Below are 5,252 nucleotides of genomic sequence, written 5' to 3' on the forward strand. Positions count from 1 at the left end.
CCTCTCCTCCTCCCTCTCTCCCTTTCTCATCCTCTCCTCCTCCCTCTCTCCCTCCCTCCCCTCTCCCCCTCCCTCTCTCCCTCCCTCGTCCTCTCCTCCTCCCTCTCTCCCTCCCTCGTCCTCTTTCCCCTCCCTCTCTCCCTCTCTCATCCTCTCCCCCTCCCTCCCTCCCTCTCTCATTCTCTCTCCCTCTCTCATCCTCTCCTCCTCCCTCTCTCTCTCCCTTGTCCTCTCCCCCTCCCTCTCTCTCATCCTCTCCCCCTCCCTCTCTCCCTCTCTCATCCTCTCCCCCCTCCTTCTCTCCCTCTCTCATCCTCTCCCCCTCCCTCGTCCTCTCCCCTCCCTCTCTCCCTCTCTCATCCTCTCCCCCTCCCTCCCTCCCTCTCTCATTCTCTCTCCCTCTCTCATCCTCTCCTCCTCCCTCTCTCTCTCCCTTGTCCTCTCCCCCTCCCTCTCTCTCATCCTCTCCTCCTCCCTCTCTCCCTCCCTCATCCTCTCCCCCCTCCCTCTCTCCCTCTCTCATCCTCTCCCCCTCCCTCTCTCCCTCTCTCATCCTCTCCCCCCCTCTCTCCCTCTCTCATCCTCTCCCCCCTCTCTCTCTCATCCTCTCCTCCTGCCTCTCTCCCTCTCTCATCCTCTCCCCATATTTCTCCTGGTGGCTGCTGGGTGTTTTCTCCTGCTCTCTGTCCTCTGTCTCCTCAGAATCCTCCTCTGTGTATGTGGTCACATCACGCTCTTCCTCTGTTTCCCCCATCTCATCTGGGAAATTCTTCTCTTTCTGCCCCTCCACCTCCTCCTGCCCCTTCTGTCCCTCCACCTCCTCCTTCTGCCCCTCCACCTCCTCCTCCTCCTCCTGCCCCTCCTCCTGCCCCTTCTGCCCCTCCTCCTGCCCCTTCTGCCCCTCCTCCTGCCCCTTCTGCCCCTCCACTTCCTCCTGCCCCTCCACCTCCTCTTCCTGCCCCTCCTCCTGCCCCTTCTGTCCCTCCTCCTTCCCCTTCTGCCCCTCCTCCTGCCCCTTCTGTCCCTCCACCTCCTCCTTCTGCCCCTCCACCTCCCCCTTCTGCCCCTCCACCTCCTCCTCCTCCTCCTGCCCCTCCTCCTGCCCCTTCTGCCCCTCCTCCTTCCCCTTCTGCCCCTCTCCTCCTTCCCCTTCTGCCCCTCCTCCTGCCCCTTCTGCCCCTCCTCCTGCCCCTCCTCCTCCCCCTTCTGCCCCTCCTCCTGCCCCTTCTGCCCCTCCTCCTCCCCTTCTGCCCCTCCTCCTGCCCCTCCTCCTCCCCTTCTGCCCCTCCTCCTGCCCCTTCTGCCCCTCCTCCTCCCCCCTTCTGCCCCTCCTGCCCCTCCTCCTGCCCCTCCTCCTGCCCCTTCTGCCCCTCCTCCTGCCCCTTCTGCCCCTCCTCCTGCCCCTTCTGCCCCTCCACTTCCTCCTCCCCTTCTGCCCCTCCTCCTCCCCCTTCTGCCCCTCCTCCTGCCCCTTCTGCCCCTCCTCCTCCCCTTCTGCCCCTCCTCCTTCCCCTTCTGCCCCTCCTCCTCCCCTTCTGCCCCTCCTCCTGCCCCTTCTGCCCCTCCTCCTCCCCCTTCTGCCCCTCCTCCTGCCCCTTCTGCCCCTCCTCCTCCCCCTTCTGCCCCTCCTCCTGCCCCTTCTGCCCCTCCTCCTGCCCCTTCTGTCCCTCCACTTCCTCCTCCCCCTTCTGCCCCTCCTCCTGCCCCTTCTGCCCTTCCTCCTGCCCCTTCTGCCCCTCCACTTCCTCCTGCCCCTCCACCTCCTCTTCCTGCACCTCCACATTCCCTTTCTCCTCCTCGTCTCCAGCCTTGGGGACATGACATGGATTGTCACTGAACTGATGCTCAGATGAGATACAGGGATTTGTATCTGTCTCTAGTCTTTCATTATACACAAGCATTTCTTCAGACTCAGGTCCGTACAGTGACCTGGTGTGTTTGCATTGTCCAGTGCTGCTCCCATCCCCCTCCAGGCTGTTCCCCTCCACATAGGTACCATCCTGACCTTCTACATTGGAGTCATCCTTGGGGCAATAGGTACCATCCTCACATTCCACGTAGGTTCCGTCTTCGTGTTCTATGTAAGTTCTGTCTTCACATTCCACGTAGGTTCTGTCTTGGTGTTCCACGTAGGTCCTGTCTTGGTGTTCCGCGTAGGTTATGTCTCGGTGTTCTGCGTAGGTTCTGTCTCGGTGTTCCGTGTAGGTTCTGTCTTCACATTCCACGTAGGTTCTGTCTTGGTGTTCCGCGTAGGTTCTGTCTCGGTGTTCCGCGTAGGTTCTGTCTTGGTGTTCCGCGTAGGTTCTGTCTTGGTGTTCCACGTAGCTTCTGTCTTGGTGTTCCACGTTCTGTTCTGTCTTGGTGTTCTGTCTTGGTGTTCGTAGGTTCTGTCTTGGTGTTCCGCGTAGGTTCTGTCTTGGTGTTCCGCGTAGGTTCTGTCTTGGTGTTCCGCGTAGGTTCTGTCTTGGTGTTCCACGTAGCTTCTGTCTTGGTGTTCCACGTAGGTTCTGTCTTGGTGTTCCACGTAGGTTCTGTCTTGGTGTTCCGCGTAGGTTCTGTCTTGGTGTTCCGCGTAGGTTCTGTCTTGGTGTTCCGCGTAGGTTCTGTCTTGGTGTTCCGCGTAGGTTCTGTCTTGGTGTTCCACATAGATGCCATCCTCACTATCTACATAACTTCCATCCTGAGGCTCAGGATAGTGCCTCACCTGCATACTCTGGTCTTCCACCTGTAGTACCTGATCAATGTCTTGCTCCACACCCTCCACGTCCGAACCCACGTTGTCATACTCTGAGCAGCTGTCCTCCTCTTCCTCTTCCTCCTCATCCATGCTGTCAGGGATGATGGTGTCACCGGGCTGGTTCAGCGGGGGCTCAGAGGAGACACTAGCTGTAGCAGGGACAGGAAGAGGTGAACCGGAGGGACTAATCAGATACGGCTGGTTAGGATTGGAACTGGTAAGGACAGGTGGTGGTTCAACAGTCCTGGGCTTGCTCTCCTGACTGGATGGGGAGTCAGAGGTGGGCCTGGTGCTGGGGCTGTTTGGACTCTCTCTGCAATGCTGCTGGGGATGTCGGGGATGGGCCTGGGCATCTGGCTGCCGAGGGTAGTTCTGGGCCTGAGTCAGGTGGCTGTAGGCTTGGTTTGGGTGGGCCTGTGTTGCACTAGCAGGGACAGGGACAGGTGCTGCAGGCCCAGGGGTCCTCTCATCATTGTTATTGTCCAACTCCTCAATGCTGGTTCTCTTAGAGTGCTGAGGATGGTCCTCACTCTTCAGACTCCGAGGCCCATTATGAGGTTCTTCAGTTGGGCCTTTACTGCTCAGACTCATCAGTAGGCTCATCAGTCCTTCATCAGTAGGCTCCCCTGTGGATAAGGGGCCAAGGCAGGGCGGAGGGCCCTTACTTCTCAAACTCTGTGGTCTTTCTTTCTGAGGTCCTTCATTATGAGGTCCTTCATTAGACTCTTCTGTGGATCCTGTGGATCCAGGGCAGGGTGGAGGGCTGGTGGCCAATATTCTCCTAATAGTCCCTGGCCTTTTCTCTATGAATCCAGCATGGCCAGGGCAGGATGGAGGGCTGGTGGCCAATATTCTCCTAATAGTCCCTGGCCTTTTCTCTATGAATCCAGCATGGCCAGGGCAGGATGGAGGGCTGGGCCCCAGAATTCTGGTGATCTTCTCTGACTTCCTCCCATGAGCCATGGCTCAGGCTGGCCCATCAAATCCCCCACCACACTATCCTCAGTCCTAAAATAAGACCGCAATGAACCCATGGTCAAATTATTATCGGAATTACATATCGGGTTTACAAGCTAAATCTGTGTCTAAAATAGTTTACTGGTTCTATTTTACATAGCTAGACCAAATGAGAGTGTACGGGAACGCATGCAATCCTCAAGTGAGCGAAATCAAATGGTTTATTCGTCTAAAACTGCGTCACTACACATCTGCGTTCAATAAATACCCGCCAAAACCACACACATCTAAATGCGAACTGTCCCTGTCCATGGTGCTGAACCGTACAACCGATGATTGATGCTATTTGTAGTCGGCCTTTTTGTTGTTGATCATTATGACGTTGCAAATGCTGTTGCTATTGCGGATCGTATAAGATCTCGTGCGAGATTCTTCCATTGAACATAGCAGATAATCAAAATGATAAACGATTACGCCAAACTTTTGCCGCAACTGCAGGGGTAGCGTTAGAAATATGTTATTTTGAGCACAGGACAGGAAAACGCACGCATTCGTTCTATCTCAACCTATTTCTTAAATCGGATCCGGGTTTTCACGCACTCGGCATCTTTTGTCTGTCTCCCATAAAACGCAGATATGTTTTTCTCATCCATTCTTTGAAAACCGCTAATTGTCACATTCAACCAAAGCGTTGTAAATCTATAAGCGACAAAAAACAAAAACCGTTTACTTCTTATAGGCATAATTAACAACGACCTTGATTTGATTGATTTCTCATTGAGCCTGCACCACGCTGGTGTTGTGCTATAAGCTAATCAGGCTGGTGGTGTGTGTGTGCGCGTGCCATGATTCTCTGTGCCATAGAACCAAATATTTACGATAGAGACCTGAGATAGCGAGTTGCAAGCTGATCTGTTTCTATTAAAGTTTAATCATCAAAATAATATAAGCTGATATCCGACTTACCAGCATTGACTGATGATCAAGATCTTCGCTACTTTATAAATTCTTGCCTTTTGTCCGGATCAGAGATTTGCCTTAGAAAAAAAAACGGGAATCTGGTGAATTTAGAAGAAAAGAGAAAGGGGCAAGCAGCCCTGGAACATGTGTAAGGAATACCCCAGGCAGGCATCTCTATTCTCTCCTCAGCCTCTGTTTGCTTCAGTACGTGGGTTGGAAAACACTGTTGGGGGTACCGGAGGACCAGGGTTGGGGGTACTGGAGGACCAGGGTTGGGGGTACTGGAGGACCAGGGTTGGGGGTACCGGAGGACCAGGGTTGGGAAACAATGTTGGGGGTACTGGAGGACCAGGGTTGGGAAACACTGTTGGGGGTACTGGAGGACCAGGGTTGGGGGTACCGGAGGACCAGGGTTGGGGGTACCGGAGGACCAGGGTTGGGAAACAATGTTGGGGGTACTGGAGGACCAGGGTTGGGAAACAATGTTGGGGGTACTGGAGGACCAGGGTTGGGAAACACTGTTGGGGGTACTAGAGGACCAGGGTTGGGGGTACTGAAGGACCAGGGTTGGGAAACACTGTTGGGGATACCGGAGGAC

The sequence above is a fragment of the Oncorhynchus nerka genome, linkage group LG9a (assembly GCF_034236695.1).
Source record: "Oncorhynchus nerka isolate Pitt River linkage group LG9a, Oner_Uvic_2.0, whole genome shotgun sequence".
In the NCBI taxonomy this organism is placed as follows: domain Eukaryota; kingdom Metazoa; phylum Chordata; class Actinopteri; order Salmoniformes; family Salmonidae; genus Oncorhynchus; species Oncorhynchus nerka.